The sequence below is a fragment of the Falco punctatus genome (genome assembly GCF_963210335.1).
Source record: "Falco punctatus genome assembly, chromosome: 8".
Lineage (NCBI taxonomy): Eukaryota > Metazoa > Chordata > Aves > Falconiformes > Falconidae > Falco > Falco punctatus.
In genome coordinates, this window is record NC_137588.1 from 62,852,276 (window position 1) to 62,866,421 (window position 14,146).

Here is a 14,146-nt window from a genome sequence, read left to right on the forward strand (position 1 = left end):
TGGAAAAAAATTAGTCTCTCTTCACATGGAGCTATTGTAACACTGGGACACAGATGGCTAATTATCAAAATGTCTAATAGCATCTTTGTAATAGTCCTAAGGCAAAAAACCCTCACTTTTGACAAGCATTATTTGCTGAAACAAATTCCTTTTAATTAAGACATGAAGTCTGGACTGAAAGACATCCTAGCTTGTCAACAATATTAACTGCGGCATATACTGCTTGAGGTGATGCTTTGCATTAAGGCTAAATGGTAAAGGACAGGAGTTTTTTAAGAATTTCTTAAGTTTTCCTGCGTAGCAAGGCTAAGCTGGTCATTTTTCTTGAGCACTATTTTACTTTAGAAGCTCAAACCAATGCTGATGAAAACACCCAACTTGACAGCTATGGACACTAAAAGCCCCTCCGTACCCTAAAAACTCATGTCACCAGCACGGGCTGCCCTGCCTGCCCTGCCCCAAGGTCTGCAGAGCCCTGACACACACACCCCCCCCCCCCCCCCGCCCCCGGGGCCGTGCAGCCCCTGGGTGCACAGGGGCTGTGTCAGCGGGGCCACCACCGCTCCTGAGTGCGCCTCACAGCAGGAGAGGTGTTAGCAAACCACCCCTCTTGCAACCACACCAGCTGCACGCTGTTGTACCGGAGACTCAGCAGAAAGCATGGGCTTAGCCCCAGGGGTGCGGAGGTGGCTGTGCACCGCTCATTGAGTGAGACTCACTAATGCACCAGAGCCAGCAGCTCAAGGTCTGCACCACCCCATATGGCAGCAAAATCACTGAAGGAGAAATTGTGCAGGTAGTCAACATGTTCCAGCCACAATAATTATGCTGAAAACAACAACCTAAGTAGCAGTCTGTCTGCATTACGGTCAACAAACACAGCTCCACTTGTTTTCTCCTGTTACGACACCCCAGGGCTCAGGGGCCGGGGATACTCTAATAAACACCCTAAAGCTACTGCTCCGGCATCCATACGGGACAACGCTTGGAAGTTAGCAGGGAAAAAACCCCATTCAGTAGTAGCAGCCATCATGCCAGTGGCACAACGCTTCACCCACTAGCAGTTCGTCCACTAGCTTTCCAGACACACTAGCGAGCATTTTAATCAAGGCCGGATGGTTTTGGCAAGTGTGGGAGGAATAAGGGCAGCAGAGAAGGTGCCGGAATGGAGCTAATTACTGCAGGCTTGATTACCGGCTGACTCGCAGCTTCCTTGGGTGCGATGGGAGCTGCGGGAGTCCAGCCGCTTTGCAGGACATCTCCTGGGAAAACCAGGAAAATGCTGGTTATCTGTGTTACCGTTACAGGGAGGGAAAGGACAATTAGCAGATGCACTTGCCTGGCATTACGCTGAAGTGACAGTACAGCATTCTTCAAAGCAAAACTGGCCGCTGTCCCTCCAACAAGCCACGAGTCTGCTGATTGCTGCAAGCCAGATTTTTATAACTGGGCTTATATTGATCACCAACTTCTACCGATGCCTTACAAGTGAGAGCACCAGGAAAAGGTTCCCTGGCGCAGAGCCTGGTGGCCACTGTCAGATAAAATAATAAATAAAATGTCAGATAAAAAAATAAATAACTAGGTAAGGCACAGGTTTGGGGAGCTATAATCAGGTGTGTGTCAAACATCCCTTCAAAGTGTCACCAAAGAAGGACAGAGGCTGATACAGTCTTCACAAAACATCAAGTGATGATACAGAACATGTTAAATTTGTGTGTATTTAAATCCTTCCAGCAACAAACTCAAACCCACTGGCAGTTGTTTCGAAGTGTTTCTTCAAGTCAGCCAAACAAATCCCTGAATTATCATCTGCAGCAAACAAAATGCAGACACGCTATTAAGCCGGGCTGTAAATATCATTGCAAAGCATGCCCTGGCCAATAAATTAGGGGCTCCGGTGGCAACGGCGTTAATGCAAGCCTGGAAGGTGACACTCAGGAGGGGCAAATAAAGTATTTGTGGTGTTGCAGGAGAGAGCAGAGAGGCAGCTAATGGATGTCAGTTGTGTAGCACATATTGTTCACAAAACCGTTCAGTCCACTGCCAGGCGCCTCATGATCGATGGGCGAGTGATAGCTGGGAAGATTTACACTCACTTTCACACCTCCTCGGGAGGGCTGGGACGGACCAGAGCGCACTGTGAGACAGCTGAAAACACTGTGCCAAAGGAGACGTGGGTCACCCAGCCCCGGGTCCCAGCCGCCCATTTCCAGCCCTTCAATAAAGTGAATATGGCATCTTCAAGGATCTGCTGTCCTTTCCCCTCAGAGGGGAAAATACCTGCGAAAGCAGCGTTATGCACGACTGCAGCGAGCTGCCGGCAGCTGCCCTGCCTGGGGCTGGCGGCCCGAAGGAGCGTGGGAGCCGCCGGGGTGCTGGATGCTGCTGCCCGCAGCGGGGGCTCCGCCAGCCCGGGGTGCCCCCTGCCTCGTGCCTGCTGCACGAGGACACCAGCCGCCCGTTACCCGCACCGCCTGCACGGCTGTGGGGCGGCACAGCACCCGTGGGCACGGCCACTGCGGGGGTCCCAGAGCTGCACCGCCCACCCCAGGGGGGAACTGACCCAGGTGACAGGGGCAGGACACAGGCTGATGACGAGGGTTGTGCTGAATGGAAGAACAAGTGTAAGAAATCCCATAGACCCTTACTATCATCCTTCAGCAGATGAGAACATACTTCATGGCTCCCAGCAAGCTTCTAACAGCAAAAAAAACCTCTTTTCCCCCCAATTTATTCACTTTTGCTCTTGAGGTTAGATTCAATCAAAGTGTCAGATGGTTCATGGAAGACAACAGAGCTCTGCAGGGTGACGTGAGTAATGCCACCCCATGTGGGGACTTGGCTGGGGTGGCAGGAGGGATGGGGACATACCTCTGCTGCAAAACATGCGCGGGAGCTGCCCGGGCGATGTCAGGCGGCTACGGGCAGGGAAGTGAAGAGGAACCCAGCAGCAGCAGTGGAGCTCCTCGCAGGATCAGCTGCTCTGTGCATGCAGTGCAGGTGTCCTCGCACCGTCTGCCTCGCTGGGCAATGTCTGCTGGCAGCCAGCAGCTTTCCCTTCTCCGCGCAGCATCCGGAACAAAAAGGATCAGAGCCCTGGCTGGCGACTGGTGTAAAAACAATTGGAAGGAGCAATGGTCTTCTGAGTATGGAGCAATCAATAGGAAGACTAGATTTACTAATATTTCAGGTATTGGTGAAGGCAAAACCATTTTCAAAATAGAAAAACAAACAAACAAGTATTTCCACCTGCAACTCGTAAGGTGGCTGTTAGTAGTATTAATAATCTGATCCCTAATGGCTTCAATCCAGCATACAGGGGCTTATGCCCTTAATTCCCTCTGAAGAGAAGGTACTGCAGGGCAGGGCAGTCCCTACTCGGATGTGAAGCAAATGTCCTGCTGCTGGACGGCATCAGTGTGCCCTGTGCCCCAACGCCCGGCCTGGCCCAGGGGTCAGTCAGCTCATGGACCGTGCTGCCCAGCCAAAGTGCACCAGCTGTAGCACCAATTTGTAATTAACTGCAGAACCGTAAGTTTAAATCAGCACGCTTTTTTCTTTATTTAAGATGGTTTATGGTCACTACCTGGAGCATGCAATTTCATCTTCCTGCAGTAACAGAGTTTAGCTAAGCAGCATCAGTTCAGTGAAGATGACGTTTAACTCTTCATTAAACTCATCATTCCCATAATAAGTGTTCACAAAATAATCATATTTTTAATGTCCTTACGGGTCAATTTTAAGTTATTCAATCATTTGTCCCATTTTATTTGCTACATTTTTGGTTGTGCCATCACGTGATTTACTTACTTAATGGCAAGGCAAGGCAGCAGCCCCTATGATATACTAGTAGACCATAGTAGTCATATGTGTCACATGCATTAATTATTCATATTAGGACTGCAAAAAAACATCCTGTGATGAGAAAAACATGGAGAAATTGTTCTTGTAGTACCTTTACTCCAGAGGCAAAGACTGGATTGTGGCTGCATGGCATAGCTTGCTGTTACATGGGTCGTAACCTCTGAAGGGCAGTCCATGATCACCGGTTAAAAACAGCCATCTATAAATACAAATAAATCCAGCAAATACTATGGCAACTGGAAGTGCAGCATATCCAGATTGCACTGCACCCTCCCATGCCCTGGCAGGCTTGTTCCACACAATCCCAGTATGGACCAGTCAGGTGTTACCCTCAGGGGGCCACATGGACACCCCGGGACTGGAAACCTTGACTCCTGGTTCCACTTTAGTAGCTCAAGTCTCACTGCATCGGCTTGATGTATGAGTGCAGGAAGGAGGAGTGGGGAAAAGTAAGGACATTTCAGTAGAGGTAAATAGGATTTACAATGCTGTCATCTCTAGCAAATTTGGCATTTCAATTCATTGGAAGTCCAGACAAATTAGATGTTTGTGTTCATTTAAAATAATTTCTCCTCTTTGACCTAGCTTAATTTATCATTTTACCTCTTCCTGCAGGCTTAGGAGAGCTGCTGTTTAAATGAACCCAAAAGAATATACAAGTAAAATATTAAGTAGTTCTCATTAACCACATGGTACATTTAAACCCAGCACCATAGCTCCCCTACAGCTATTTTGCCAAGCCAAATGCAAAGGATTCTCTTACAGATGTAGGCTTTGTCTTTCTTGCAGTATTAAAGCCGAGACACCTTGTGACAGTGTTTTTGCAAGTAATGTGTGTCTCCGGAATAGAACTGTAGTCATAAAAAGAAACAGCAAAGGGGAAATCCTGCATCTCAACATCAAATAATCCTTATTCAAATAATACTTTTCCCCTAATAAAAGACTCCTGTGGTTTATTTCTGCCATTTTGTGTAAATTTTGGAATTTATTGTGCTTTTATGAGTAGCTACATTTTGGTGATGAAAAGTGCTGTTTATGAATTCGTACATTTGGATATTTTTCAGAAAAGACAGGCTGGATAATCAACAAGTACCTACCTAAACATTCATGTCTTTAATTTTGGAAATGATTTTTTGTTTGCATCAGCCCTGGGTCCACTCTGACAAGTACAGCACAGAGTAACATTTATGCACTCATTCGGAGTTACAGGTAACCCAAGAGTAAGCTTCTCTCATAACGGCATCACTCATTTCTCCGTCATCAGAAATAGATAGTGTCAATGAAGGCCACATAAATTACATTTATCCAGCAGGCTTAAGCAAAGACATAAGGAATCATGCTAAGGCTCTGATAGCTTCTTTTGAAATGACGCATATTAATGCAGTTGTCAGGTGGAGAGAGGGATAAGGAAAAGATATAGGACTTCCCAACAGCTTCAGCAAATCAGGGATGGAGTGGAATAAACTAGTAAAGACAACACAAATACTAACTACATGAAGGTAATGCTACTATTTTATTACAGTGCTTTCTGCGTAACACAAAACCATAAATAGCTCTAAACTGCAACAAAAGCTAACATTATCACCGAGCAATTTCTTCCATAAATAGCTAATCTGGGCTGCACTAACGTCGTCTCAAAAGAGCCTTTCCAGGACGGTCCCCTATTAGATGCCAGCAAAAGCCATTACTGTGGTCTAATAACATCAGAGCACACATACACGGGACCCTGCCCTGGAAAACAACACGGCACTTCTGCCTAAAGCACAAAGCATAAGTGCAAAGAAGCAAAATGTGTGTCTGTATGTATATATTTTTCTTTTTATTTCTGTGTATATATATATATGAACAGATTACTTTAAAAAGTTCTGTTTATATATTTATATGTATATGTTTGTTTATTATATTTCTATTTTTTGTATCTATAATCGAGTGGCTCTCTGAAGATGGTGTGGGTTTTCATTACCTTTAGCAGTCAGGACGTGTTACGCTGCAAAGGATGTTCTTTCCCCTGTTTCTCCTACAGCGCCGAAGTCCATGGCGTGGCATTGCTGCTGTCTCACCCCTCCCTTATTAAAAGCTTTTTATAGAAGACTTAATTCAAATGTACACTTTTGCTGCTCATGGCCATGAGTTTCCCAAGAGAAGGCTGACTCTTAATGTCACGACTACCATCTGCTGACGGTCTGAGATGTTCAGGGGGATCTTTCCATGTGGTCTTATTGATTCCTGCCTGAAATCCGTACTCCTTTCTTTGGATGCCATCCAGAAAATACCTGTGATTTTTCATTTTGAAATACCATTTGCAGCTTGCTACATGCTGACTTGGGAGTTAAGAGATCTGTGGGGAAATGAGTGACACCAGCATGAGCAATTTGTCATAATGACTCAGAAAATTACAGGATAAAATGTACATATCAGCATTACAATAAAAAGAGGGCTTACTGGTTAGTGAGCTCGTCTGGCACGTGGGACTTTCTGCTCCACACCAAGACCCCCCTTGCACAGTGGTGGACAGGACGCACAGGGCGATGGGCCATGCCACGGTTTGCGGAGCAATCACAGGTGATGGACCCAGCCTCTTCCACCCCATCTCAAGACCCTGCAAGACTCAGGTCAAAGATGCTCACAAAAAAGCCAGGAGCTGAGAGAGCAGGAGGGAGGTGGCACTTTATCAGCTTTGGAAGCAGAATGGTCTGTTAGGTGTGGGGAGGAGAATTAGTGAAGGATTAGTAAATAAACAATGTTTTGGCCGTCAGCTGAGCCTACAGACCGCTGCGGTCTGCTTGAGTGTTCCTGTTTGCTCTGTGCCGCAGCAGCTCCTCAGGGACCTGGCAGAAGATGAACCCTGCGAGAAGGGACCCGTCAGAGACGTCGCGGCAGAGCTAGGCTCTCGACCGCAGAGGAATCTGCCAAGAGCTGCAGGACCCTGCTAGCTGACAGATGAACAAGGGGAGGGACAGGTATGCACAGAAAAATATCTATAAATAAAAGTCACAGTCCAGTGAGCTCACCCTGGTAAGGCTATTGCAGCCCGGCTCTAGACATGTCTGTGTCAGAGCAGAAGTTTCTCTTCATGTTCGGTAGCTGCTCAGAGCTCAGAAAGGGACTTCTGCCATGCTGACTTGTAATATAGTAATATATGTGTGGTATCTGAAGATCAGGACCATCTCTCTATTAAATTAGATAACAAATAATTAGATAATTTTAATTTACTCTATGAATCTTCAGGAGAGTAAACTGCTTACAGGCAGCTAATGCAATAAACTTACTTTATAAGCAGAGACCAACATCTGTTACGACGAGGAGTCTGCAGCACGTGTTAGGATTCTGTGCACGTGCAGCCGTAGTTAGAGTAAATGTATCATTAAGTTGGTATCCTTTCCCATTCAAAGCACATTTTTCAAGATTTATGTACTGCAGACAATAAGATAGCAGGAGAATCAACTCACGCTCCACTCTTCTTGCATTCACCCCCCGTCCCATGGCAAGATAGCGTTAATAAAAAGGGTGAGCTGGAGCGGGGAGGTTAGGTCACATCTATACACGGCAAAGGAAACACAGCCTCAGCCCCACACACATCAAAGGCACGGCAAAGGCAGAAGCTGCGCCGAAAGGGTACCGTGATGGTCGCAATATCAAGCCCTAAAAAAATCAAGCAACTTCATCATACGGCCTTCCTTGCGTGCACGCTGCTGTCAGAGCTGTAACTGCAGGGAGTGTCCCAGGCCACAGCCTGCCGGGCTGGGTTAATATGACTTCTAAAAAAATCTTAAATACCCTACCTGAGCATGTGCAAACTGCAGTTTTTCTGAAGGTTTGTAAACTCAACAAACTGGGCAAATAACGGTGACAGAAAGGGACATTCTTGATAAAGAAATCTATTCTTACCATGGATGTGACATGCCCGTTCCAGACCTGAAGGGTGCTGTAAAAGATCAACAAATATATTTTAATTTAGGCAAAACAATGTATTTAAGGGACCATATCAATCCAAACACCTACCTTTTCGAAGTTACAGTGACATCACATTCTCAGAAATGACCTGTGATTTCTTAGGTGCCTTCAGTGTTTGAATGGTAGAGAAACCTGGGGTTTGAAGGATGATGCTTTATTGCCTTCGATGCAGCTCATCTATATTTGTAAATGAACTGGCAGAACAATATAAAAATAAAACCAAATCAGGCGAGCAATGCTATTGTGCAACTTAGCAGTAATAGAAAACCACATTGTCCCTTCAGGCAGATGAGCATCACACTAAAGATATCTCCTGATGTCATTTATGTGAAAGTTGCATTTTCATTATAAATTAATCTACCGCATCAGTCACACATACAAACCTTCTCACTGGTCATCACACGCTCTGAGAAAATGAGCCTTGCTTGCTCCTGGATTCTGCAGTTGCTGCCTTCCTCTGGTTAGGGAGAAGTCAACAAGGGGGTATTGATGGGCAGGCGGCTGGTACCAAGCACAGTTTGTCTGTCTCGGTGGGAAAGAAGGAAAGCAAGCCAGCCCCCGGGACAAGCACGGGGCTGCATTGCCCATGTGCTTGCTGCGGGTGAAACTGCTGGGAGGTCCGCAGCAGGTTAGCTGGGAAGAAAGACCATTGGATCTGAGCCTTCACTAGCAATCATGGGATCTTTAATCCCCCTTTTCTTCTTTTTTAACCTCTGGGGCAAGTCCCAGCGAGGGTCACTGAGTGCCTGGCTGGTTTGTGTCAAAGCTTTCAGCTTGGCGTCAGTGTCTTCTCTCCAAGAAGATTAAAGGTGTTGGGAAGAACAAACTTGAACAGCATGAAATAAAGAGAAATAAATCAACACTGGAGCCACGCCACAGTCACCTACACAGCAAAGTCTCTCCCTAAGATATTGTATGGAAAAATCCAGCAAAGGCAGCTGATTTACCCTTCCAGACAGAGCGGCTGGAGAGCTATTCTCCGTGCTGAGCCCTAGGTGAGATGCTGTCCCAGTTCTTTGGCTGCTGGAAGGCGTCACTGGCTCCACGTAAGGACAAGGAGACACTGGCATGATGGACAGCCAGGAAACGATCATGACAATGCTAGTACAGTGCTGCTGTATGAATTGCTCTGCGCCAACACCGAGCTAACTGCATCTTAAACACGGAGCCCAAGGTCCTGTGAGGTCCAAGGGAGCAGGAAACGAACACAGAGACCTTGGCAGCTGCAGCCCTGATGTACCATTATGGACAAGAGCCCCTGGTTATATTTCACTGCTATACTAAGCAATGAGCTGCTAAAAATACTTTTTACCTCCTGAAGATTATTCCATCCTAGATTAGAAGTTATTAAAAACTCCTGGAGCTCTCAGCACCGACAGCCCAACGCCTGTATATCTCTACCCAGCCCAGCGGACGGGAAGAGCCTGCGTGCCCTGCTCCAGGCAGATACCACAGAAGCAGATGGAGGACACGTGCACAGTTCACTTTGGCTCCAACCATGAGTTTGCAAAGTAAAAAGTTCCCACACGTCTCAACACGGAGCTCAAGGCCAGCGTTTCTTAACAGGCCTGATATAGGAAACGGGCTATTTTTAATCGTCTCATTGTTCTTCTGGTCCTGAAAATGTGCCTTTTCCCAAAAAACTGAACCAAACGAAATTCACAGAGCAGTCTATAACTGCAGACACTCCAGAGGATGGCAGATACTGTTACTGTGTTCTGAGACCCACCTACAGCTGTCGAGCTGTGCTTTCCCTGTGTGATCCAGAAATAACCACAAGGGAACGTACTGAAGAGTAGATGAGTCTTACTCGGAGAGCATCAGAGATGCACCTTAACCCCAAGCCCAGACACGTCGGTACTAACACCGGCCCTGGAAGCTGTTCAGCTTTGGAGACTCCACATAGTAACCTCTGGACTCTGGGATCACAGTGCCCTGACTCTGGAAACTGGGTTGAATAAGCTCCAAGTTGGGACTCATTATCTGTGTCTGGGTCAACTGGCATAAAATCACACGTAAAAAAGCTGCCTTGAAGTAGCTTTCAGCCTCGTGGGCCATTCAGAAAATTGCATATGATTCCCATATGTGCAGAAACGCCTGTACAAGCTATGACATGAGCTGCTCTGTGGGTGGAAGGAGGTATCAGCTTAAGATGCACTGAAAATTTGATAACTGGATTAGGCACAAGAAAGAATGTCCTGAGGGCGGGAAATATCCGCGTCTTCTCCACTGAGAAAGGTTTCTAGACCAATCTCATTTATCATGCATTCATTTGTTAAGTAAATATTCATAATATATAAATGCTAGTGTCACTTTAATATTCTGATTAGCATGGTACATCTTTTCCTCTGTCTAGATAATGGTGAAAGTCATACTAATTGAAGTAATGTTGTGTGTCAAATGATACAGAGCTGATTTACTTAAGGCTTGAATGTCTGCTCCAATTAACTTACAAAGTAAATTGCACTGAAGTTCCCTTTTATGAAATAGAATACATAAAAAGTACGAGTTGCAAAGCAAATCTGCCGAAGTCCTCTTATATTACCTCTCCACATACTCACTGACCTTCTGCCGGTCATTCCCAAAGCAGAGAGAAGCCTGCAAAACTCACTCACAACAGTTACTCCCCGCTCCTGCAATAAATTCATATCTATTTGCAAATACAAGATCAGCCCACTGCCTAGTTCAGATTTCAGGCTTTTCTGTACACTGCACAGCTGTTACAGCAAGGAGCCATTCCAGAGAGAAAAAAACTGCACATGGAAAAAAGGATGTGAGAGATATGAAGTCCATATGACTGAAAGAAGATAATTGTGTCTAAATTGTTTTTTTTAACTGTTGCTGGATGTGTTTATACTCCACCTTTACAAGTCACACAAAAAAGCATTGCTCAGGTGGGTTACCATTGAAAGCCTGCCCTTATTAACACCCACCCTGCCTTGTCATTTAGACTAACATTACTGGAATATATTGTGCCCACCGCTCCTATATTTTTGCTGTTTAGAATTGTATTGGAAAGGTACTTTACATGACAATCGAGCATCAGCTTTGGGCCAAGTGAATGGAATGAACAATGAAATAAAAGGAAACACTAGGTGGGCTCCAAGAGGAGAAACAGAATTATTTTGGCCACACCAGTTTCTAATTAAATGGAAGAGAACGAAATATTCAATGGTTGCCCAGATACCACTTAAGAGTAAGGGACGGAAAAGCATGAAAGACTGGAATCTTGGTTCATTTGATGTTTAAATAGCAAAATTACTGGTTCAGTTGCAAGCACATTGCTTGTATCTCAAGTCTATAAAAATTAACTGTAGGAGACCTTCTTGAGGATCTGATTCAAAGCACTTCAGCCCAAGGTATAACCCCACACTCAAACCTAACCCCACTCACACTCAAAACCCACATAATCCCCCGAATTCTAAGCTCTTGCTCATGTTGCAGTGACTTTTAAGAGGAATTCAGATACAGCCTAGCCTTCATCCCTTTGCTGAATCAGCTCTTAGCAGGTCCTCTGGACTTCCACAGTCCATAGTGTCCCACCCCAGGACAGGGTTCCTGCAACCCCTACGATGTCAGAGCGCACAGGGGCTGCCCGGCGGCTTCAAGGGTGCCTGGACGCGGCAGGGCTCAGCTGGGCACCATGCCCCCAGTGCTCCCCCGCAGCCCCCCAGCTGCTCCTCATCATCAGCACCACTTTACATTCTCCTGGTGAACTAGAAGTGCCTGAGAAGGAACAAGTAAATATTTAATCTACTGTCTGAGTTTTAACAGGTAGTTCTGGGGAAAGCTATTGCATTTTTATCTGGAAAGATGATTTGTGTGCTCAGAATATCAGAATCTGATGCTCACACAGGGATGTTCAGAGCAGCGAGCTCTCCCCAGAAATACTTGAATTACGAACGTCTCGGCTGCTCTTTTAATGACTTTTGCCTAAGCCGAGGGTACTTTATCAGTATTCACACGACGGACTGGTTGGAGAAGCTGCAACCACGCCGCTGATTTTCAAAGCCAGGCATGAAGTTGATTGGCACCAATCAGCCACCAATAGCAATATCAAATGCAGTTAAATCAATAGCAGCTGACAGCGCTGCAATGGCTCTGGTGATGCAGACGTGCCCCCAGCCACACGCTCTGTCAGCATGGTGGGTACCAGCACGGTGGCAAAGGGGACCGTGCTCCCATGGGCTCTGCTCCGGCAGCGTAACCTTCACAAGGACAGCAGCGAAGAGACCTGAGCCTGAACTTTCTTATTTTTCATGAAGTTAATCCCTTAGGTTACTTTAATTTAGTAATTTGTATTTAATTTCCTGTTTAAGAGACGGGGGGAAACAATGAGGAGAAACAGATGTTGCCCCCTGTGGTCTGTAGAACAAAAAGAGCCATGAAAACTCATCCGTCCATCTGATTGCTTTTTTACTAAGTAACACAGACGCTGGGAAGGTGGAGAGAACTGAGGTATGTCAAAACATTAACTTCTGGTTTTGCCTTTTTTTTTTTTTTTTTCTTCATTCTGGTTTGAATTACCCAGTAAAAAATAAGATGGAAAATAAGGTAGTAAACCTGTGTTCTCTCCCAGCCATTGAATACACGGCAAACATCTGGTTCTTTTTTCTAATACATGAGAGAAGAGTGTGACTAGGGACTTTTTTTGCAATAAAGTACTGATTTTTCTAAAGGATGTTTAAGCAAAGGTTTATTTATGTGCTTCATCTGTAAAGGGCTGGCGTTTCTGTTTCCTGTAGAAATTCAAAGTCATAACTGCTGAAAAAGGTGCAGGGCTGATTTAATACAGGCTGACATAAATGTAAGTTTTGGCCACGCTATTCAAAAACTTGTCAGATGGTGCAGCATTTTGATGCAGCCTCAATGCAGCCTGGTATGGGCTGCAAATGCAAAACCTGCCTTCAGCTGCGAAGCAGAAAGGAGCAGGCGTGCTTCTGCTTCTGTGCTAGGTGGGGCAGGGAGGTGGGAAAGGGAAAAGAAATTCTTCAGATCTGCTTGGTTTTAGCCATTTTGTCAGCTAGATTAATAGATTCAAAAGATGGGAAATTCTGTAGCAACAGATATATAGGTTAAATGGGGAATGGCCTCCTCTGAACATGAAACTCTATTAATCCATTTCTAGAGCACTCTGGTCATAGTCAAATGAGTTTAAGATTATACAAATGAATTTGCTGTAACTGCTCTTTGCTTGCAAGTCCAGCCACTGTGAAATGAGGACAGCTGAGAGCCTGAAGGGTGAACCCAGAGGAAATATGGAGGCTAATCCAGAAGCAGAGTAGCCCTGGCCATCATTTTGGTCAGGGTCACCTCTCCTGCTCTGCCAACAGATCTGCATCAGCCTCTGGGCCCCGCTCGTAGCTGCCGCTTGGCAATTTCCTCCCTGGCTCAGCCACGTCTGGCTTAGAGACCATGGTCATCAATTTTGGTAGAAACTCTCAAGGTCTCTTGGCTGGACCATTTATACTGAGAAATTGTTTGACTATTTCTGGTGCACTTTTCCAGCTGGAGGGCATGCCTATCCTATGTCTCACCTATGTAAAGATGTTTTTATCTGCTTGGGTTGAACCAGTCCAAGAGCACTGTGAGCTAAGCTCTCCCCCAGCTCCAGGGGATCAGGGATGCTCAGATCCCGAGGTCTGCAGTGGATTTGTTTCTGGTTGTGAGCAGAGTACATATGGAGGAGGTGGCTGGCAAACATTAACTGGAAAGAGAAAAGTCGTAACTTTGCCCTGGGAAAGTGTGCAGGCATCACCTTTTTAGGGAAGAGATCATTCTGCTAGAAGACCATTACACTGTGTTCTTCAATACAAAAAGTATTTCAAATCACTAAAATATGTCAGCCATTCTCTTATATCCCACTAGCTCCAAACCATAAAAATTTACAGCTGAAGCCAACTCCATGGCAGGCTGGCGGTGGTAAAGGAGACTAGACCATGGCTTGTTATGTAAATAAGCCCATAAAAGTCTTGAAATTTTACATGAAAATCAGATCCGCAGCAACCGTTCTGCCTTAGCTTTGCGGATTGTTTAATTTGTATGTACATGATTATGCAGCGTTATTATACAGAGAAGGCATTTTATAAACCTTTAAATGATCAATCAGTTAAATAAATAAAGCATCTCTGGTGATGCTATACTAACTTTTTAGGAAGTGCCTCATCCTTCTGTCATTAACATAATAAGCGTGAATAATGTTTTCACAGCAATTACTTACCAGTGGGTCAATGTCTGCTATTAGCAACCTTTCCTCCATGGATCATGAGCATAATAAAACACGACAGCCCCAGAAGACACCGTGCGTCAGGAGTCTTTTCCCAGT